The 23,851-nt window shown below is 50.6% G+C and overlaps 1 long non-coding RNA gene across 1 annotated transcript in view; it reads right to left on the reverse strand.

Annotated features, from left to right (window-relative positions):
- Positions 1-303: 303 nt before the first annotated feature.
- Positions 304-23,851, reverse strand: part of LOC144806254 (uncharacterized) — a 62,005-nt gene continuing 38,457 nt past the window's right edge. Inside the window, exon 4 of the long non-coding RNA XR_013605743.1 lies at positions 304-876. This is a non-coding gene — a long non-coding RNA (uncharacterized LOC144806254). The remainder of the gene's footprint in view (positions 877-23,851) is intronic.

The following is a 23,851-nucleotide window of genomic DNA, read 5'->3' on the forward strand; positions in this document are numbered from 1 at the left end:
TGCACTTGAATGGTTTTTGTCCTGTGTACGTGTGCTGATGAAGCTTGAGTAGTGATGACAAACTAAAGCTCTTGCTGCATGTGTATGATTCTTCTTTCTTGGTTAGTGTCTTTGGGTCGGGTATATATTTGTCTATATTACATGACTGTATTTCCTGATGGGCTAACATGGCTGATAAAGCACTTGGGGTTTTGTCACACACTTTAAATGTGTGCGGTATTTTACACGTTTGATTTCTGTTTTAATATTAAAATGCAATATCCACCAAATATTTGCCACACTCCTAATATGTAGAAGGTGTCTTTGTATGTGATTGTGCCTTTAGATTGGATTATGGCTATGCACGCTTGCGGGTAAAAATGTATCTTCCTTCTGGCCGGTGCAAATTGGGACAGTCTGTTGTATTGTAGATAGAACTCCTCTTTCCTTTACCCGTCAGTTGTCCGGCTCTGATCTGTTGTGCTCTTCTCTGGTTACTGCTGTTTGTCCAGAAAGAGTTTACAATTCTCCTAGAGCACGGAATGATGGCTTGTCTTCATTTTACAAAACAGAGCACTGCAGTAATCACATCATACCGATCCCATGATCAAAGTTGGTATTGGACACTTGTTTATACAGGAGGTGGTTTGTTATTGTTGTTGCCTTAATTTTCCTAAGGTCATTTCTTTATCTTGTGGCGTGGAGGTGCACAGTTCGGCCTCTTATAATCCCTGAACTGCCCTTGATGCTTCATCCAGGATATGTCAGTTTGTGTGCAGGTTCCTATGTCGCCCACTGTGCTGAATACTGTAGCTCATTATTTCTGCTATTATTGAAGATTTACAGCATTCGCTTCATCATTGATGGTCATTTCATACAGTCGAAGCTTGTTTTCTGCTGGATGTAAAGATATTTAACATTACTAAATTGAAACATAATGGAATGAGAATTCACAATATTTAACTGGTTGTAAAAGACATTTCGGGGGAGATTTACCAAATCTCCACGCAATGCAGCGCAGTCCTCCCCCTGCGAGGCTGCGCTGCGTGACAGGGCGGGAGCAGGAGAGCACCATATTTTCAAAGATATGGCTCTCACCTTCCCTTTCCCTTGCGCTGGCCCTGATTACAGCGGCCCTGCGCCATGCATACACCTTAGCACCAGAACGCTAGGGTGTGTGTGTGTCAGAGTCTAGCATAGGTTTTGTACAGGAAGGGCACCCTTCCTGTACAAAATACTTTGCCAGACACGAGGGAAAGCTTTTCCCATTTTGTATACGTGTTGCACAGTGCAGCATGCATGCTAAGTTAGAAAAGGAAGGACAAATTAAAGTATTTCTCCTTCCTTGCGCCTAGGTTAAAAGGGTGCAGTTTTCTCACGCTAAACCCAATCTACTGTATTTGGTAAATTGGGTTTAGCGTGAGAAACCTTGGGTGGTTGCATGGGAACGCCCATGCACCCCCCTTGCAATGCCCTCCGGCGCAAAGTAATACAACGCAGTGCTATGCGCTGCTTAACATTAATTTTACGTTATTTGTCTGAAAGTAAATTAGGAAAAAAGGATTTTGCACTGTCTTGTGCCACTTTTGTGACGAAAACACAGCACAAAATGTTAGTAAATCTCCCCCTTCTTCTTTACTGCCTTTGAAACTTAGCAAGGAATATTTCGGCATACAAAGATATTTAACTAAAAGTTCTGTTGATCAGGTGACATCTTATTAATGTCTGAAAAGGAGGTGATTTATCAGTGTTCACAGAGTAACTGAGCAAAGTAAGGGTGCTCTCGGAGCTCCCAAGTACTTAGTGGTAAAGCTGAAGATAGAAGCACATGGTCAAGATTTAATTTAAACAACAATAGATTTTAGAACAAGAGATAGATCAGGCTGGGCTGCAAAATTTCCAGTAACTCTTTACGAAGTATACAACAAAAGTAACTCCTTTCACACACTTCTTCTCATTCCTTTCCTATTCACTTAAGATCATCTCAAATACCAACTCCTGTCTTTACTCGCTGTTCATAAGTCACCTTTGACACTTTCAACAGCTCCCTTGGTTCAAGCATTTCTGGTTTCTTCTAACCTGGAAGATTGGAACATTATTGTGAGTTGAGGGGGGTTTCCTATCGACATAACATCTGTCCATTTCCCTGAAACTGGTGAAGCTTACAGCACCTGGTTCTGGACCTAAAAGATAACTTTAATAAGTAAGTCTTTAGTTCTTCCTAGAGTAATGTAAATGTAAATGTTCTGTAAGATGCAGCTCTTTTCGGAGCTTTTGTGTAAAGCAGAATGAGGGGTTAACTGTAAGGCCCGTCCTTTAGATTATGCACGCAGATAAGGCAAACAAATGTTGATTCATATAATATAATATTCAGCGAAATCAGTCATTTAGTACTTATAGAGAATCCATCACAACCAATAATTTACCTGACATATCCCCACAGCAGATGTGTGCATATTACTCTTTTTCCCCCCTTTTCCACCATTACATGGCATATGGCATGCCGTTGTCCGTTTGGAGCCCAGGATGCCACTTTGTGACTGGATGGGTATTTGGCAGAGCGGGAGGAGGTGTCATTTATCCACAGGTGATGCGCATTTCTACCTTTCCATATTTCTCATATTCAAGTTTACCTAATTTCCTGTCCTTCGACCACTCTGTTGCCCTCTGGCTGCACACTCACTCTGTGGGGTTCATCAGAAGTCAGATAACGGCCTGATAGTCACAAGGCCTGTGACTGCTGTTCTCTGTGCTGCTCTCCCGCTGTCTGTACTTGTTCTGTGCCCGTTTCTTCCCTCTGTTCCCCTCGCTGTCCCTGTGTCTCTCTGCCCGGGTTTCCTTCTGTCCCCCTTGCTGCCCCGTGTCTCTCTGCCCGTTTTTGCCTTTTGTTCCTTAGCTGCCCCTGTAAACCTGTGCCCGTTTTTGCTTTCTGTTCCCTTGTTGCCCCTGTAACACTCTACCCGTTTTTGCCTTCTGTTTCATCGTTGCCCCTGTATTCCTGTTCCCTTTTGCCTTCTGTTCCACTCGTTGCCCCTCTATTTTTGTGCCCTTTTACATCCTGTTGCCTTTGTTGTCCCGCACCGCTCCTGCCGCTGCGTCACCTGCGGCCCCGCCCCTTGACTGCCCATTCGCTGCCCCTGCCTCCCAGCTGCTCCTCCCTCCCACCTCCCCACATATGCCAGCTGCAGTGCGGCGAGGAGAGCGACCCTTGACCCTACCAGGTAGGTTCCCCCCCCTCTGCAAGGCACCGCCTGTGTGTCCCTGCCCCAGCTGCCGCTGCTGAGGAAGTTCAAGGCCCTCCTCCACCCACAGGCTACCATCTGCGCCTCATCCCTGGTGGCCAGTGGTAGGCCGTAGGTTCGTTCCTCTTCCGCTATATGTTGTATTTTCTGAATTGCCTGTATTGCCTTATTGTCATTGTTGTGCCGCTGACTGCTGTTCTCTGTGCTGCTCTCTGTCCGTCCTGGCTGCCTGTACTTCTTCTGTACTTGTTTCTTCCCTCTGTTCCCCTCGCTGTCCCTGTGTCTCTCTGCCCGGTTTTCCTTCTGTCCCCCTCGCTGCTCCTGTGTCTCTCTGCCCGTTTTTGCCTTTTGTTCCTTAGCTGCCCCTGTAACCCTGTGCCCGTTTTTGCTTTCTGTTCCCTCGTTGTCCCTGTAACACTGTGCCCATTTTTGCCTTCTGTTCCATTCATTGCCCCTCTATTTTTGTGCCCTTTTGCCTTCTGTTCCCTTGTCATCCCGCACCGTTCCCGCCGCTGTGTCCCCTGTGGCCCCTTACTTTCCATTCGGTGCCCCCGCCTCCCACCTCCCAGCTGCTCCTACCTCCCACCTCCCCATATATGACAATTGCGCGCCAATGGCGCGCCTAAGGCAAGCCCATCTGCGCCGGTCCGTCCCTGGACCGCACCCAGCACCAGAACCCCTGGTCCCCGCACCCGCCACGAGGAACGCCACCACTATGATGCCAGCATTCTGCACACTCTCAACTCTGGACAGACTCACACCTGCTTCAAGGCTGCCCCAAAATGCACACACGGTCCCTTCACCTGCCGGAACTGCAGCAACACCAGTTTCAGAGCCGACGAACCACCCGCCAAGAAAGACCTCAACCACCTCCGATGCATACTGCTGAACACCCGCAAACACGCCGTCGAGCTCTGGGGCCTGCTCGACATAACATCCCCGGACGTCGCCTTCCTGACAGAGACTTGGATGAACGACTCCTCCGCACCCGACATCGCCATAGCCATCCCAGACGGCTACAAGATCACCCGCAGAGACCGCACCAATGGAGTCGGAGGAGGAATCGCCATCGTCCACAAGAACAGCATCAGGGTCTCGACTAGCACCGACAATACTCTCAGCACCACCGAACCAATGCATTTCCAGATCCACACAGACCCCAACTCCACCCTCAGAGGCAACCTCATCTACCGACCCCCCGGACCCCACCCCTAGTTTAGCGACTCCATCGCCGACTTCATCAGCACGCACACCCTGACCTCCAGAGACTACATCCTCCTCGCAGACCTGAACTTTCACCTTGAGAACAACAACTACAGAAACTCCACAACCCTGATCGACAACCTCGTCACAACGCCCACCCACTCCGCCGGCCACACGCTCGACCCTTTCTTCTCCTCAAGCCCGCACGTCTCCTTCAACCACACCACCGAACTCCTCTGGACCGACCACCGCTGCATCCACTTCACCTTCCAGAAACCCATACCACACCACCGCACCCAACAGATCCCCCGCTGCTGCTGGAGCAAAATCACCAAAGACCAACTACGTGCAAACTTCGCTCTCAGCCTACCCACCGAACCCTCCAACACCGACAACGCTGCCCACAGCCTCAGATTCTGGATCGACGACTGCGCCAACACCCTCGGCCTGCCGAATAAACCCCCCCACTGAGACACCAGCAAGAGGGCCAGCTGGTTCCCCCCAGAACTCCTAGCCTCCAAGCAAGCTTGCCGGAAACTAGAGAAGAAATGGAACAGTGAACAGACTCCGGACTGCCACGCAGCACAAAAGGACACCATCCGCAACCATCACCACCTCATCAGGGCTGCCAAGAGGACCTCCTTCAAAGACCGCTTCAACTACAACGCACACAACAGCAAGGAGGTTTTTCAACATAGTGAAGGAACTCTCAGAACCCCAACTCCAACACCAAGGACATCCCGCCTTCGCAAGCCCTGTGCGACTCCCTCGCCACTTTCTTCCACCGCAAGATAGCACATATCCACTACAGCTTCAACACCCATACAGCCCCAAACAAACAGCAACACAACAGACTCTCTGCACACAATCAACCACGATCCCCTGCTAGCCTGGGCCAGCATGAGCATCGATGACATCAAGACAATGAGCACAATCCACTCCGGCTCTCCGTCAGACCCATTCCCGCACCACGTCTTCAACAAAGCAAGCAGCTCCATCGCACACCACCTGCACAACGTCATCAATTTCTCCCTCAAGACCGCGACCTTCACAGAGAGCTGGAAACATGCTTAGATCAATGCCCTACTCAAAAAACCTAAGGCAGACCCAAGAGACCACAAGATCTTCCGGCCCATCTCTCTGCTCCCGTTCCCAAGGTCATCGAGAAGATCATAAACAGACAGCTAACCCAATACCTTGGAAGAAAACAGAATCCTGGACCCTTCCCAGTCAGGGTTACACAGCAACCACAGCACTGAGACCGCCCTCATCGCCGCCACCGACGACATCAGGACCCTGCTGGACAACGGTGAGACCGCAGCACTCATCCTCCTAGATCTCTCCGCCGCCATCGACACCGTCTGCCACCGCACACTACGCACATGCCTCCACGCTGCAGGGGTTCGAGACAAGGCTCTGGAATAGACCACCTCCTTCCTCTCAGGCAGAACCCTGAGCGTCCGCCTCCCCCCATTCTGATCTGTAGCCTCCGAGATCCTCTGCGGCGTACCACAGGGATCCTCCCTCAGCCCGACACTGTTCAACATTTACATGGCCCCGCTCGCACACGTAGCCCGACAGCATGACCTCAACATATTCTCCTACACCGACAACACTCAACTGATCCACTCCCTCACCAAGGACCCCATCTCGCCATAGCAAACCTCCACGAAGGAATGAAGGCCGTCGCCGACTGGATTAAGATCAGCTGTCTGAAGCTGAACTCAGAAAAGACGGAGGTCCTCATCCTCGGCGCCAACCCTTCAGCCTGGGACGACTCTTGGTGGCCGACGGCACTGGGGGCAGTCCTGACAATCACCGACCACAAATCCAACCTGGGAATCATTCTCGACTCAACGCTCTCAATGACCAAGCAATTCAACTCCATCTCCTCCTCTTGCTTTAACACCCTCCGCATGCTCCGCAAGATCTACAGATGGATCCCGACAGATACAAGAAAGACAGTCACCCAGGCCCTTGTCAGCAGCAGACTCGACTACGGAAACGCCCTCTACGCGGGAGCCCCAACCAAGCTCATCAAACGACTACAACGCATCCAAAATGTCTCAGCACGACTGATCCTCGACGCCATGACCACATCACCCCCCACCTGAGAGACCTGCACTGGCTCCCCGTCAAAAGGAGGATATCCTTCAAGCTCCTCATCCACGCACACAAGGCACTCCACAAGACCGGCCCAGCCTACCTCAACAGACGACTTTCCTTCTACATCCCCAACCGCCAGCTATGCTCCGCCGACCTCTCACTCGCCACTGTCCCGCGCATCCGAAGAACAACCACCGGCGGGAGATCCTTCTCCCCCCTCACCGTCAAGACATGGAACACCCTCCCACTGAGCCTACGACAGACTCAAGACCTGCTCACCTTCAGGAGGATAAACAAGACCTGGATGTTCGATCAGTAGCAGCCAACCCAGCGCCTTGAGACCCTCGCAGGTATGCAGTGCGCTTTACAAATGACTGATTGATTGACTGATTGATTGATTGAAGGCCATGGATCTCACTTCTTGTACAACAATTATTGCAGACATAGGGCCTAGTTAGGAATTTGTCCAACAGAGTATTGCCTCAAAACTAGAGGTGGCTGAAGAATTCTGCTCTGCCGGCAGACCTCGCAAAGATTTGCCCACACAGTTCCCCAAAAACTCCTCAAAGTGATGCAGAACGGAGTTTTTCTTCTCAAGCGGCTCGCCAATGGTAAGGTGACGAGTGCTTGTGAGAAAATATAACGCGCTAGACCTCCTCCTGGTGAGATTTCTCACTGCGGAAAGTCGCGGCAGGTCGCGACCACTCGAGTGTAGAAATCTCTAATTTTTGTTGATAAAGCTGCCACTTGATTAGAATGTCAATTAGAGCAGCAGAAAGCAGCAGCGCCCTCTTGTGTGACCCATAGTGCTGTTCGCGCTGATTTTACAGTGCGGGAAAAACTCCTGGCACAAAAAATCAGCGAGAGTAGTGCAACTTAGAAACTCTGCCACTAGCGCAAGTTTTCAGAGTGCGGCGGGTTTCCCTGGCACTTCGTGGAGTTCAGCGGACTAAAACTCTGCGAACTACACCAAGGCCTAATCAAAATGTGATAGATATCCTGTCTGCCTTATTATAAGTGCCATAAGATGTAATACATTTTTATTGGGCGGGCAGGATACCTGTCACATTTGTGATGGAGTAAACCATCCGCTGAAATCTAAATCAGGCCTTTGGTGTACATTATGTCCAGTGTGGCTAGCTGGGCTAGAAGGATCTTGTTGTTTGTCGGTCTCTCACTGCTGTGAGGTCACCGCCAGGCAGAACTTCAGTCAGCCGCGCCTTTTGCAGGTCTTCCTTTCTAGGCAGGACTTCTGTCAGCTGTGCCTTGTGCGGATCTTCATTCCAGGCAATGACTTCTTCCAGCTGCGCCTTGTGCGGATCTTCCTTCCAGCCAGGACCTATGTCAGCTGCGCCTTGTGCAGATCTTCTTTTCAGGCTGCAGCTTCTATCAGCTGCGCCTTGTGCATATCTTCCTTCCAGGCAGGATTCTGTCAGCTGTGCATTGTGCAGATCTTCCTTCCAGGCAGGACTTCTGTCAGCTGCTCCTTGTGCATAGCTTCCTTCCAGGCAGGACTTCTGTCAGCTGTGCCCTGTGCAGATCTTTCTTCCAGGCAGGACTTCTGTCAGCTGTGCATTGTGCAGATCTTACTCCCAGGCTGTACTTCTTTCAGCTGCATCTTGTGCAGATCTTCATTCCAGGCAGGAATTCTGAATTCTGTCAGTCGTGCCTCGTGCAGATATTCCTTCCGGGGGGAGGGGGGCTTATTTCAGTTGTGCCTTGTGCAGATCTTCCTTCCAGGCAGGACTTTTCTCAGCTTTGCCTTGTGCAGATCTTCCTTCCAGGCAGGACTTCCGTCAGCTGCGCGTTGTGTAGATCTTCCTTCCAGGCAGGGGCTTCTGTCAGCTGCGCCTTGTGCAGATCTTTCTTTCAGGCAGGACTTCCATCAGCTGCGTGTTGTGCAGATCTTCCTTCCAGGCAGGGGCTTCTGTCAGCTGTGCCTTGTGCAGATCTTTCTTTCAGGCAGGACTTCTGTCAGCTGCGCCTTGTGCAGATCTTCCTTCCGGGCAGGACTTCTGTCAGCTGTGCCTTGTGCAGATCTTCCTTCCAGGCAGGGCTTCTGTCAGCTGTGCATTGTGCAGATCTTACTCCCAGGCTGTACTTCTTTCAGCTGCATCTTGTGCAGATCTTCATTCCAGGCAGGAATTCTGAATTCTGTCAGTCGTGCCTCGTGCAGATATTCCTTCCGGGGGGAGGGGGGCTTATTTCAGTTGTGCCTTGTGCAGATCTTCCTTCCAGGCAGGACTTTTCTCAGCTTTGCCTTGTGCAGATCTTCCTTCCAGGCAGGACTTCCGTCAGCTGCGCGTTGTGTAGATCTTCCTTCCAGGCAGGGGCTTCTGTCAGCTGCGCCTTGTGCAGATCTTTCTTTCAGGCAGGACTTCCGTCAGCTGCACGTTGTGCAGATCTTCCTTCCAGGCAGGAATTTGGAATTCTGTCAGTCGTGCCTCGTGCAGATATTCCTTCCGGGGGGAGAGGGGCTTATTTCAGTTGTGCCTTGTGCAGATCTTCCTTCCAGGCAGGACTTTTCTCAGCTTTGCCTTGTGCAGATCTTCCTTCCAGGCAGGACTTCCGTCAGCTGCGCGTTGTGTAGATCTTCCTTCCAGGCAGGGCCTTCTGTCAGCTGCGCCTTGTGCAGATCTTTCTTTCAGGCAGGACTTCCATCATCTGCGCGTTGTGCAGATCTTCCTTCCAGGCAGGGGCTTCTGTCAGCTGCGCCTTGTGCAGATCTTTCTTTCAGGCAGGACTTCTGTCAGCTGTGCCTTGTGCAGATCTTCCTTCCAGGCAGGGCTTCTGTCAGCTGCACCTTGTGCAGATCTTTCTTTCAGGCAGGGGCTTCTGTCAGCTGCGCCTTGTGCAGATCTTTCTTTCATTTACAACAAGGGGTGGTGATGGACAGAGTCTCTGAATTAAGCAGAGTACTCTCACCCAGTCAAGAGATCAGGGCTAGATCCAACACCGTTTTTTAGCTCATTGCACCATCCCAGTTTCAGAACCTGGCTGTATGCAAATTAGTCTGTCCCTGGCCCAGTGCATCATGGGAACAGGGCAGACCAGACTACAAAAGCCAATTCTTACACTGGGAAGGAAACAAGCTTCCGGGGACCGGTTTCTGGCATTACAGCCGTCTTCGGCCCGGCTTGCTTGAATCCTGATGGTGCAATGAGCAAGGGACTCACATCTGAGTATACCCTTCCACGCTTAGGGTGGACAAAATTATTTACAACAAGGGGTGGTGATGGACAGAGTCTCTGAATTAAGCAGAGTACTCTCACCCAGTCAAGAGATCAGGGCTAGATCCAACACCGTTTTTTAGCTCATTGCACCATCCCAGTTTCAGAACCTGGCTGTATGCAAATTAGTCTGTCCCTGGCCCAGTGCATCATGGGAACAGGGCAGACCAGACTACAAAAGCCAATTCTTACACTGGGAAGGAAACAAGCTTCCGGGGACCGGTTTCTGGCATTACAGCCGTCTTCGGCCCGGCTTGCTTGAATCCTGATGGTGCAATGAGCAAGGGACTCACATCTGAGTATACCCTTCCACGCTTAGGGTGGACAAAATTATTTACAACAAGGGGTGGTGATGGACAGAGTCTCTGAATTAAGCAGAGTACTCTCACCCAGTCAAGAGATCAGGGCTAGATCCAACACCGTTTTTTAGCTCATTGCACCATCCCAGTTTCAGAACCTGGCTGTATGCAAATTAGTCTGTCCCTGGCCCAGTGCATCATGGGGACAGGGCAGACCAGACTACAAAAGCCAATTCTTACACTGGGAAGGAAACAAGCTTCCGGGGACCGGTTTCTGGCATTACAGCCGTCTTCGGCCCGGCTTGCTTGAATCCTGATGGTGCAATGAGCAAGGGACTCACATCTGAGTATACCCTTCCACGCTTAGGGTGGCCAAAATTATTTACAACAAGGGGTGGTGATGGACAGAGTCTCTGAATTAAGCAGAGTACTCTCACCCAGTCAAGAGATCAGGGCTAGATCCAACACCGTTTTTTAGCTCATTGCACAATCCCAGTTTCAGAACCTGGCTGTATGCAAATTAGTCTGTCCCTGGCCCAGTGCATCATGGGAACAGGGCAGACCAGACTACAAAAGCCAATTCTTACACTGGGAAGGAAACAAGCTTCCGGGGACCGGTTTCTGGCATTACAGCCGTCTTCGGCCCGGCTTGCTTGAATGCTGATGGTGCAATGAGCAAGGGACTCACATCTGAGTATACCCTTCCACGCTTAGGGTGGACAAAATTATTTACAACAAGGGGTGGTGATGGACAGAGTCTCTGAATTAAGCAGAGTACTCTCACCCAGTCAAGAGATCAGGGCTAGATCCAACACCGTTTTTTAGCTCATTGCACCATCCCAGTTTCAGAACCTGGCTGTATGCAAATTAGTCTGTCCCTGGCCCAGTGCATCATGGGAACAGGGCAGACCAGACTACAAAAGCCAATTCTTACACTGGGAAGGAAACAAGCTTCCGGGGACCGGTTTCTGGCATTACAGCCGTCTTCGGCCCGGCTTGCTTGAATCCTGATGGTGCAATGAGCAAGGGACTCACATCTGAGAATACCCTTCCACGCTTAGGGTGGACAAAATTATTTACAACAAGGGGTGGTGATGGACAGAGTCTCTGAATTAAGCAGAGTACTCTCACCCAGTCAAGAGATCAGGGCTAGATCCAACACCGTTTTTTAGCTCATTGCACCATCCCAGTTTCAGAACCTGGCTGTATGCAAATTAGTCTGTCCCTGGCCCAGTGCATCATGGGAACAGGGCAGACCAGACTACAAAAGCCAATTCTTACACTGGGAAGGAAACAAGCTTCCGGGGACCGGTTTCTGTCATTACAGCCGTCTTCGGCCCGGCTTGCTTGAATCCTGAAGGTGCAATGAGCAAGGGACTCACATCTGAGTATACCCTTCCACGCTTAGGGTAGACAAAATTATTTACAACAAGGGGTGGTGATGGACAGAGTCTCTGAATTAAGCAGAGTACTCTCACCCAGTCAAGAGATCAGGGCTAGATCCAACACCGTTTTTTAGCTCATTGCACCATCCCAGTTTCAGAACCAGGCTGTATGCAAATTAGTCTGTCCCTGGCCCAGTGCATCATGGGAACAGGGCAGACCAGACTACAAAAGCCAATTCTTACACTGGGAAGGAAACAAGCTTCCGGGGACCGGTTTCTGGCATTACAGCCGTCTTCGGCCGGCTTGCTTGAATCCTGATGGTGCAATAAGCAAGGGACTCACATCTGAGTATACCCTTCCACGCTTAGGGTGGACAAAATTATTTACAACAAGGGGTGGTGATGGACAGAGTCTCTGAATTAAGCAGAGTACTCTCACCCAGTCAAGAGATCAGGGCTAGATCCAACACCGTTTTTTAGCTCATTGCACCATCCCAGTTTCAGAACCTGGCTGTATGCAAATTAGTCTGTCCCTGGCCCAGTGCATCATGGGAACAGGGCAGACCAGACTACAAAAGCCAATTCTTACACTGGGAAGGAAACAAGCTTCCGGGGACCGGTTTCTGGCATTACAGCCGTCTTCGGCCCGGCTTGCTTGAATCCTGATGGTGCAATGAGCAAGGGACTCACATCTGAGTATACCCTTCCACGCTTAGGGTGGACAAAATTATTTACAACAAGGGGTGGTGATGGACAGAGTCTCTGAATTAAGCAGAGTACTCTCACCCAGTCAAGAGATCAGGGCTAGATCCAACACCGTTTTTTAGCTCATTGCACCATCCCAGTTTCAGAACCTGGCTGTATGCAAATTAGTCTGTCCCTGGCCCAGTGCATCATGGGAACAGGGCAGACCAGACTACAAAAGCCAATTCTTACACTGGGAAGGAAACAAGCTTCCGGGGACCGGTTTCTGGCAATTCAGCCACCCCCTTTTCTGTATCGTTTTTGGCCACTATAGGTGTGGCAGGGTATACTCAGACATGAGTCCCTTTCTCACTGCTCCATCAGGATTCAAGCAAGCCGGGCCGAAGAGGCTGAAATGCCAGAAACCGGTCCCCGGTAGCTTGTCTCCTTTCTGGTGAAGAATTGGCTTGGTAGTTTGGTCTGCCCTGTTCCCATGATGCACTGGGCCAGGGACAGACTAATTTGCATATAGCCAGGTTCTGAGCTGGGATGGGGCAGTGAGATAAATAACGGTGATGGATCAAGCCCTGATCTTTGGACTGGGTAAGAGTGGTCTGCTTAATTCAGACACTCTGTTCATCACCACCCCCTTTTCTGTATCGTTTTTGGCCACTATAGGTGTGGCAGGGTATACTCAGACATGAGTCCCTTTCTCACTGCTCCATCAGGATTCAAGCAAGCCGGGCCGAAGAGGCTGAAATGCCAGAAACCGGTCCCCGGTAGCTTGTCTCCTTTCTGGTGAAGAATTGGCTTGGTAGTTTGGTCTGCCCTGTTCCCATGATGCACTGGGCCAGGGACAGACTAATTTGCATATAGCCAGGTTCTGAGCTGGGATGGGGCAGTGAGATAAATAACGGTGATGGATCAAGCCCTGATCTTTGGACTGGGTAAGAATGGTCTGCTTAATTCAGACACTCTGTTCATCACCACCCCCTTTTCTGTATCGTTTTTGGCCACTATAGGTGTGGCAGGGTATACTCAGACATGAGTCCCTTTCTCACTGCTCCATCAGGATTCAAGCAAGCCGGGCCGAAGAGGCTGAAATGCCAGAAACCGGTCCCCGGTAGCTTGTCTCCTTTCTGGTGAAGAATTGGCTTGGTAGTTTGGTCTGCCCTGTTCCCATGATGCACTGGGCCAGGGACAGACTAATTTGCATATAGCCAGGTTCTGAGCTGGGATGGGGCAGTGAGATAAATAACGGTGATGGATCAAGCCCTGATCTTTGGACTGGGTAAGAATGGTCTGCTTAATTCAGACACTCTGTTCATCACCACCCCCTTTTCTGTATCGTTTTTGGCCACTATAGGTGTGGCAGGGTATACTCAGACATGAGTCCCTTTCTCACTGCTCCATCAGGATTCAAGCAAGCCGGGCCGAAGAGGCTGAAATGCCAGAAACCGGTCCCCGGTAGCTTGTCTCCTTTCTGGTGAAGAATTGGCTTGGTAGTTTGGTCTGCCCTGTTCCCATGATGCACTGGGCCAGGGACAGACTAATTTGCATATAGCCAGGTTCTGAGCTGGGATGGGGCAGTGAGATAAATAACGGTGATGGATCAAGCCCTGATCTTTGGACTGGGTACGAGTGGTCTGCTTAATTCAGACACTCTGTTCATCACCACCCCCTTTTCTGTATCGTTTTTGGCCACTATAGGTGTGGCAGGGTATACTCAGACATGAGTCCCTTTCTCACTGCTCCATCAGGATTCAAGCAAGCCGGGCCGAAGAGGCTGAAATGCCAGAAACCGGTCCCCGGTAGCTTGTCTCCTTTCTGGTGAAGAATTGGCTTGGTAGTTTGGTCTGCCCTGTTCCCATGATGCACTGGGCCAGGGACAGACTAATTTGCATATAGCCAGGTTCTGAGCTGGGATGGGGCAGTGACATAAATAACGGTTGTAGGAGAGTAGGGTCTGCTATCCTATGGTCACCCCAAATTTTTGCTTTTTGCTTCACTGGTTTTCGACTACTGAGGCTGTGGGCCTGCTGATCAGACCCCCAGCCTGCTGTTCTCTCACTAAATTACTGACACATGTGCTATAGGCACATACCACAATTGGAAATGGACTCCTTGTCAGCCCCTGTATAATGCACTATAGGTGCCCAGGGCATAGGGGCCACCAAGGCCTACCAGGGGCTGCAGCATATCTTTTGCCACCCCTGGCTGGTTCTTAAATTGACACAACTGGCTGATCACTCAGCTGGGGTAAGGTGGTGTAATCACCCCTTGCTTAGATATAGTATACCTATATCTAAACCTATATCTGGACACATGTAAACCTGTGAGCCACTCCTATGGAAGGCCTCATCAATCCTGGAGGCAGAGTGCGTGGTTTTATGTGAGATGGAGCTCTAGCATGAGCTGAGCCTGTCTGCAGCTGTCGGGAACAACTCCCTAAGCTGTTTCAGGATAATGCCATACCATATACTCTTAAGTGCCTTATAATCCTCGCGGTTAAATAGCAACTTTGGTTTGGCTTTATCAAAACATGTCGTGTAAGGTGTCATACGAATTGGAATACTATCCCCTCGCCAGTTCTGGCGACGGGGATAGCATTCCACCCCTCTAGAGGGGTAGGACATGTTGCTTTACTTAAATGCGGTTAATTTCTCCAAAGACCTTAGATCCACAAAATGGATGCCTCTGCCACAGACAAATGTCTGGACCCCTGCAGCTGACCGAAACTCAGCCAAATGGGGCCTGGACAAAGGGTTTCCTGTCACAGGAGGGTGTCACCGCCCTCCAGACAGGAGATAGTGGATTGTAGCAGGGAGGTTTGAAAGAAACCAGACACTGCTTGGGGCGCACAAGGCTGCCCCTTGCATAATCCGGCCAAACCGGTTCTGGGGCACTCCAGCCCTCGTGCCAGGGTGGCCTGGATCAAAGGAAGGGGGTGTATCCACCCACTTCCTGGGTCCCACCCATAGGGGGGGACCTAGCAGGTAATCACGCCCCCCAGATTCGAATAAGAGTGGGAGCAGTGCCAATGCACATCAGATTTCCTGGAAGAAACATTAGAAACGAAACTCTGGACCCTTGGACCTCCATCTCAACGTGGAAGCCCGAAGAATCTCCCTTGTGGTCAAGGAGTGACCACCCTGCAGCAGCAGGCACCATCCAGCCCTCGACGTCTACTTGGTTGCAGTTCCCGCCGGAACTCGAGCGACTGAGATCGACGAGATCAAGCTTGCCTGCCTTCCAACAGCCCGATCCACAGTCCCTGCAGAGCTGAGACCCGTGGAGGCGACCGGAAGCGTGGGGCACGCCATCTTGAATTGACCACGAGACGCTGACCGTGCAGCCCACGAGTGACCCTCGAAGCTGTGCACCGGGGTTTGAGAAGCCCCCACCCTGAGCTACTCTTGAGCCAAAGTTCAGCCCTCCACACCCGACGAGTGCTGCGTGGGGCCCTTCTGCTCCATTTGGCTCAACGCGTTGGCCCGGTCACTTGCCAGCCGGCTAGTGGTCCCTGTGCCGACGAAACTACGAAGAAGACTCGTGAATCTGGTTGCTCCAGATCCACACCAGCTCACCTGAAAAGGAGCCCCCACTCTGACCTTCCTGGTTCGAGTGAGAAGCAATCTCCCGGTTCCGCGTGGATTGCTCTTGCCAAGTGTTGTTTGCTCCAAACTTGAAGCCGACAGCGCCGACGGTGACAGCCTGCGTGGGACAGATCGTGACCTGCTCCTGGACGTCGCAGATGCCCCAGAGCCCACGTGACAGCGGAGAGAAGCTCCTCGACGACCACCTGATTGCGCCCGACATTGCCTGGTTCCGTCCTGGTTCCACCCTGGTCACTGCTGAGTGACCCAGACTCTATCCCCTCTGCTTTCAGGTACCCTTCGACTTGAGTCCACCCTTGGACTCCACCGTACACTTCATCTTCAACCCGCCTGCAGCCCTTTCAGCTTCAAGCACCAAGAGCCTGCGTGTCAAAACCCGACGCCACTTCGACCCTGTGCACCCACTTCCTGTGGGTGAGGTAACTTTGCTCCGCCGGTGTTCCCACAGTGGTGCACATCTCTAGGGTCTGTGTCTTAAGTTTTGTTCATTTAGGTTCAGCGGAAGTGTCCTTAAACTCTAACTTTACACTTTTTACGCACCATTGGTTAACATTGGTGCATGCGTGCGCTTTCCGCACAGCTCCCGAATCCCGAGGGCCATTCCCGACTTCAGCATTGCTTGTCCTGACTGCTCCCAGCGATTCCCTAGGCCCTAGGCCTAACCACTGCTCGAGTGGCATCTCTTATACCACTTGTTTAGTATATGGTTTGAGTGGCCCCCTGCCCTCATCCATAATTGTGCAACTTGTATGTTTAAACAGTGCTTTTGATTTAACGCTTGTGCCCCTTTATTCATAAAGAATACTGGGGATTGTTTTTAGTAATAAATACATATATTTTTATAATATATACTTGTGTGGTGTCCTTTCATTTGATATTACAGGATTGTATGTGGTAAAACAGCTCGCTTAACACGACCTCTTAAGTTAAGCCTTTAGGCTGCTTAGTCCATGCTACCCCTAGGATAGCTTGTCTAATAAGGTTGACTTACAACCAGACACCATAAGGGATTGTTGGGTCTGATATCAGGTGGTTCCAGAATTGGAAACATCACCTATCAGGCCAACTTCTCACATTGGTGAGCAGCGGTGCGGATTTGAGCTTGCTGTTGTTTTACCATTGCAATCCTTGTATCAAATTGAAAGATCACATCAAGTACCTCTAGGTACATATAAATCAAAAGCTTAGCATATTAAGTTCTACTGAATTTAGTAGTTGTAGATTAAAGGGATTAGCACACCCTGACTACAACTCACTAGCAAGGTACAGTAGGATAACACTTAGTGTAGGTAAGTGCACCACTTACACCTCACTAGTAGTCATGTCTGACACAGGTAGGGCCTCAGAGTCTGATCCTGCGACAGTTGACCTTACCAAGGCAACTTCCAGCTATGACAAGTTAACCCGAAAGGACTTGGTTGCCTTGTGCATCTCAAGAGGGTTAAAAAGGGGCAGAAGTCCCACCTGCCAAATCCTGATAGACATCCTAGAGCAGGATGACTTAGAAAGGGCGAAGGAAGCTTCCCTAGAGACAGGAAATGGAGGGAACCCCCCTGTAACTGATCCCCCTCAGGAGGAAGACGAGGAAGAAGAAGATGAGGAGGAGGACTCAGAAGTTGAGGACCCAGAAGATCAGGATCAGAGGGGTAGCCAGGTCCAAGTTGCCAGGCTTAACCAGGCCAACTTAGACCTACTGGGGAATGGAGAGGGCCAGCACCTCCCCAGATCCCATCATGTTATTCTCCCAGGCAACAGAAGAGTGAGATCTCCCTCAGGGGACTCTCATATTTCTAGTGCCTCCAGAGAATCACAGAGAGGCATGACTGCTTCTCAGAACACTGAGCATAGGGCTAGAATGAGGGCTGTCAAACTCCAAATAGAGAGGGAGGAGGTAGCCCTGACTCAAGCTAAACTTACCTTAGCTCAAGCTAGACTTGCCTTGGCAAGAGAGCAGAAATTATGTGGCTTAGATGCCACTGGTGGCAGCAATTTTCCAAGAGAAAAAGACAGGGGCTATGACAATAGAAACCTGACAAAAATTGTGGCCCCCTTCAAAGAAGGGGATGACATCCACAAATGGATGACTGCTCTTGAGAGAGCCTGCATGGTACAGCAGGTTCCTGAGGATCAGTGGGCTGCAATTTTGTGGTACTCCTTTTCTGAGAAAGGGAGGGACAGGCTCCTCACAGTTAGACCTGAGGATGCCAAAAACTACTCTGTTTTGAAGAGTGCTCTTATTGAAGGGTTTGGCCTAACCACCGAGCAATACAGGTTGTTGTTCAGAGACACCCAAAAAGCACAGACTCAAGACTGGACTGATTTCGTTGAGTGTGCCACTAAGGCTTTGGAGGGTTGGTTGCAGGGAAGTAAAGTTTCAGACTATACAGGATTGTACAATCTTATGATGAGAGAACAGATCCTTAATAACTGTACAAACCAGCTGTTGCATCAATACCTTATTGACTCTGATCTGACCTCTCCCCAAGAATTGGGAAAGAAGGCGGACAAATGGGTCAGAACAAGGATTAAGCAGAAACCCCAGAACCAAGGTGGTGACCAGAAGAAAACAGACCAGAAGGGTGGTAATCAGAAAGATAAAGAAAAAGACCAGAAGTCTTTAGGCCCCCAAACTAATAGTAAGGAGGGTGGTTCCCAAAATGGAAACAAGAAGAAGAAGAACAAAGGTCCAAAGACACCTTGGTGTAATACCTGCAAATCAGTTTCACACTGGGGCAGTGAGTGCACCAAGGCAAATCCAGTCTCCACCACTCCAGCTCCTAAAGCAACTGCAACCCCAAGTACAGTAAGCAGTGGTGGAACACAGTCCAAGGGTGTAGCTGGGTTGACCCTGGGTATTGAAGTAGGATCTGGCCTAGTCAGAATCCCTACACAGGCAGTTCTCCTGTATGATGTGGACATAGAGTTGCCCACTGCAGTAAGCCCCAGTAACCTGGGCAAATACAGGCAGACTCCCTTAATTAATGAGAAACTGGCTCAGGCCTATAGGGACACATGTGCCAGTGTCACAATGGTGACACCTGACTTTGTGGACCCTGGACAGATTGTACTAGGTGAGAGTTACCTAGTGACCAATGCAAGCAACTGCACTACTTCCCATAGTGTAGCAGTTGTGAACTTCTCCTGGGGAGGGGTAAATGGCCTAAAGAAAGTTGTTGTGAGTGCAGACCTTCCAGTAGACTGTCTGTTAGGCAATGATCTTGAAAGCTCAGCGTGGTCAGAAGTGGAGTACAGGACTCATGCAGAAATGCTAGGGATTTCAGAGCATGTCCTTGCCATGACAAGGGCTCAGGCTAAGAAGTGCCTTCCTGAACCAGTGGTGGATCTTGGAACAATAGACCAACCACAACCCAAGAGAAGGAGCAAGAGAGGAAAGGCTGAGCCTTCCACCTTGCCCCAGGTTGAGGATCAAGTTTCAGAGGAAACTGATTCTGCAGTCCAAGAGGAGACTGTCTCTGAGGAACTTGAACCTGACCAGGTTGAGTTTCTGGGGACAGGGGGACCCTCAAGGGCAGACCTGAGGCAGGCTCAATTAGATTGCCCTTCCCTTGAACCCCTCAGACAGCAGGCTGCTGCTGAGGCTGCTGGGGATGCCCAAGGTACCCATACTGTGTATTGGGATGATGGACTCCTTTACTCAGAGGCTAGAGACCCCAAGCCTGGCATGACCAGGAGGTTGGTCATACCTCTGCAGTTTAGGGGGTTCCTTCTTACCTTGGCCCATGATATTCCCCTTGCAGGACACTTAGGCCAGAACAAGACGTGGGACAGGCTTGTTTCACACTTTCACTGGCCTCACATGTCAGAAAATGTCAAGGAGTTTTGTCGCTCCTGTGTCACTTGCCAAGCCAGTGGTAAGTCAGGTGGCACAACAAAGGCCACCCTAATACCACTACCTGTGGTGGGGGTTCCCTTTGAAAGAGTTGGAATTGATATTGTGGGTCCAATGGACTCCCAAACAGCATCTGGGAACAGATTTATACTGGTGGTAGTGGATCATGCTACCAGGTATCCAGAGGCTATTCCCCTAAGGACCACCACAGCCCCTGTGGTGGCCAAAGCCCTCATTGCAGTTTTCTCAAGAGTGGGCTTTCCAAAGGAGGTACTATCAGATAGAGGCACGAATTTTATGTCTAGCTATCTGAAAGCAATGTGGAAGGAGTGTGGAGTAAACTATAAGTTTACCACCCCCTATCATCCACAGTGCAATGGGCTTGTGGAGAGATTTAACAAGACCCTTAAAGGCATGATAAAAGGATTACCAGAGAAGCTCAGGCGGAAATGGGACATTCTTTTACCTTGCCTGCTCTTTGCTTACAGAGAGGTCCCACAGAAGGGGGTTGGCTACAGCCCTTTTGAACTTTTGTTTGGCCACCCTGTGAGGGGTCCATTGTGTTTGGTGAAGGAAGGATGGGAGTTACCTCTCAAAAAGCCCAAACTAGACATAGTGGACTATGTACTTGGTCTCCGCTCCAGGATGGCTGAATACATGGAAAGAGCATCCAAAAACCTGGAGGCCAGCCAAGAATTACAGAAAGCTTGGCATGACCAAAAGGCTGTACTGGTAGAGTTCCAACCAGCACAGAAGGTGTGGGTACTGGAGCCAGTGGCCCCAGCAGCACTCCAGGACAAATGGAGTGGACCCTATCCTATCATTGAAAAGAAGGGAGAAGTCACCTACTTGGTAGACTTTGGAACACCCAGGAGCCCTCACAGGGTAATCCATGTGAATCGCTTGAAAGCATTTGTGGACAGGGAGGACATGAGCTTGCTCATGGCCACAGATGGGGATCAGGAGGAAGAGAGTGACCCTCTCCCAGACCTGCTTTCTCAGAACCCTGATGATGGTTCAGTTGATGGAGTAGCCTTGGCGGGCAGCCTCACTGACCAGCAACAGATGGACTGCAGACAGGTTTTGCAGGCCCACAGGCATTTGTTTTCACTCACACCCAGCCAGACTGACTGGTGTACCCATGTAGTGGACACTGGTGACAGTCTGCCTGTGAAGAATAAGATCTACAGGCAACCTGACCATGTCAGGGATTGCATCAAGGCTGAGGTGCAAAAGATGTTGGAGCTTGGAGTGATTGAGCCATCAGAGAGCCCATGGGCCAGCCCAGTAGTCCTGGTGCCAAAACCTCATACCCAAGATGGAAAGAGAGAAATGAGGTTTTGCGTGGACTACAGGGGTCTCAATGCTGTCACTAGGACAGATGCTCACCCCATTCCAAGAGCAGATGAGCTCATTGACAGATTGGCTTCTGCCAAGTTTCTGAGCACATTTGATTTGACAGCTGGCTACTGGCAAATCAGACTAGCTGAAGAGTCAAAAGCCAAAACAGCATTCTCTACCCCTAGTGGACATTATCAGTTTGTGGTAATGCCCTTTGGTTTGAAGAATGCACCTGCCACTTTCCAAAGGTTGGTGAACCAAGTCCTTACTGGGTTGGATGACTTTTGCGCAGCATATCTAGATGATATTGCTGTCTTTAGCTCCACCTGGGAGGATCACCTGATCCACCTGAAGAGAGTTTTGGAGGCCCTGCAAAAGGCAGGCCTAACTATCAAGGCCACTAAGTGCCAGATAGGGCAGAGTAAGGTTGTATACCTGGGCCACCTAGTAGGTGGAGGCCAGGTTCAGCCACTGGAGAGCAAAATCCAGGCCATACAGGACTGGGCTCCTCCAGTTACCCAGACACAAGTCAGAGCCTTCTTGGGCCTGACTGGGTATTACAGGAAGTTTGTGAAGAACTATGGGTCTATAGTGACACCATTAAATGACTTGACATCCAAGAAGATGCCAAAAAAGGTTCAGTGGACAGTTAGCTGTCAGAAGGCATTTGATGACCTGAAGAAGGCCATGTGCTCTGCACCTATCCTGAAGAGTCCTGACTACTCCAAACAGTTCATTGTACAGACAGATGCTTCTGAGTTGGGGGTGGGAGCTGTGCTCTCACAACTTAATAAAGATGGTCAAGACCAGCCCATTGCTTTCATTAGCAGAAGGCTGACCCCTAGAGAGAAACGTTGGTCAGCCATTGAGAGGGAGGCCTTTGCTGTGGTTTGGGCCCTGAAGAAGTTGAGGTCCTACTTGTTTGGAACTCACTTCCTAGTTCAGACAGACCATAAGCCCCTCTTATGGCTTAATCAGATGAAGGGTGAAAATCCCAAACTGCTCAGGTGGTCCATTTCCCCACAGGGGATGGACTTTACAGTGGAGCACCGCCCAGGGACTGACCATGGTAATGCAGATGGTCTCTCCCGGTACTTCCACTTAGAACATGAAGACTTATCTGGTCAAGGTTAGTTTAATGTCCCTGCGTTTGGGGGGGGGGTTGTGTAGGAGAGTAGGGTCTGCTATCCTATGGTCACCCCAAATTTTTGCTTTTTGCTTCACTGGTTTTCGACTACTGAGGCTGTGGGCCTGCTGATCAGACCCCCAGCCTGCTGTTCTCTCACTAAATTACTGACACATGTGCTATAGGCACATACCACAATTGGAAATGGACTCCTTGTCAGCCCCTGTATAATGCACTATAGGTGCCCAGGGCATAGGGGCCACCAAGGCCTACAAGGGGCTGCAGCATATCTTTTGCCACCCCTGGCTGGTTCTTAAATTGACACAACTGGCTGATCACTCAGCTGGGGTAAGGTGGTGTAATCACCCCTTGCTTAGATATAGTATACCTATATCTAAACCTATATCTGGACACATGTAAACCTGTTAGCCACTCCTATGGAAGGCCTCATCAATCCTGGAGGCAGAGTGCGTGGTTTTATGTGAGTTGGAGCTCTAGCATGAGCTGAGCCTGTCTGCAGCTGTCGGGAACAACTCCCTAAGCTGTTTCAGGATAATGCCATACCATATACTCTTAAGTGCCTTATAATCCTCGCGGTTAAATAGCAACTTTGGTTTGGCTTTATCAAAACATGTCGTGTAAGGTGTCATACGATTTGGAATACTATCCCCTCGCCAGTTCTGGCGACGGGGATAGCATTCCACCCCTCTAGAGGGGTAGGACATGTTGCTTTACTTAAATGCGGTTAATTTCTCCAAAGACCTTAGATCCACAAAATGGATGCCTCTGCCACAGAAAAATGTCTGGACCCCTGCAGCTGACCGAAACTCAGCCAAATGGGGCCTGGACAAAGGGTTTCCTGTCACAGGAGGGTGTCACCGCCCTCCAGACAGGAGATAGTGGATTGTAGCAGGGAGGTTTGAAAGAAACCAGACACTGCTTGGGGCGCACAAGGCTGCCCCTTGCATAATCCGGCCAAACCGGTTCTGGGGCACTCCAGCCCTCGTGCCAGGGCGGCCTGGATCAAAGGAAGGGGGTGTATCCACCCACTTCCTGGGTCCCTCCCATAGGGGGGGACCTAGCAGGTAATCACGCCCCCCAGATTCGAATAAGAGTGGGAGCAGTGCCAATGCACATCAGATTTCCTGGAAGAAACATTAGAAACGAAACTCTGGACCCTTGGACCTCCATCTCAACGTGGAAGCCCGAAGAATCTCCCTTGTGGTCAAGGAGTGACCACCCTGCAGCAGCAGGCACCATCCAGCCCTCGACGTCTACTTGGTTGCAGTTCCCGCCGGAACTCGAGCGACTGAGATCGACGAGATCAAGCTTGCCTGCCTTCCAACAGCCCGATCCACAGTCCCTGCAGAGCTGAGACCCGTGGAGGCGACCGGAAGCGTGGGGCACGCCATCTTGAATTGACCACGAGACGCTGACCGTGCAGCCCACGAGTGACCCTCGAAGCTGTGCACCGGGGTTTGAGAAGCCCCCACCCTGAGCTACTCTTGAGCCGAAGTTCAGCCCTCCACACTCGACGAGTGCTGCGTGGGGCCCTTCTGCTCCATTTGGCTCAATGCGTTGGCCCGGTCACTTGCCAGCCGGCTAGTGGTCCCTGTGCCGACGAAACTACGAAGAAGACTCATGAATCTGGTTGCTCCAGATCCACACCAGCTCCCCTGAAAAGGAGCCCCCACTCTGACCTTCCTGGTTCGAGTGAGAAGCAATCTCCCGGTTCCGCGTGGATTGCTCTTGCCAAGTGTTGTTTGCTCCAAACTTGAAGCCGACAGCG

Source organism: Lissotriton helveticus, assembly GCF_964261635.1.
Source record: "Lissotriton helveticus chromosome 1_1 unlocalized genomic scaffold, aLisHel1.1 SUPER_1_unloc_57, whole genome shotgun sequence".
In the NCBI taxonomy this organism is placed as follows: Eukaryota; Metazoa; Chordata; class Amphibia; order Caudata; family Salamandridae; genus Lissotriton; species Lissotriton helveticus.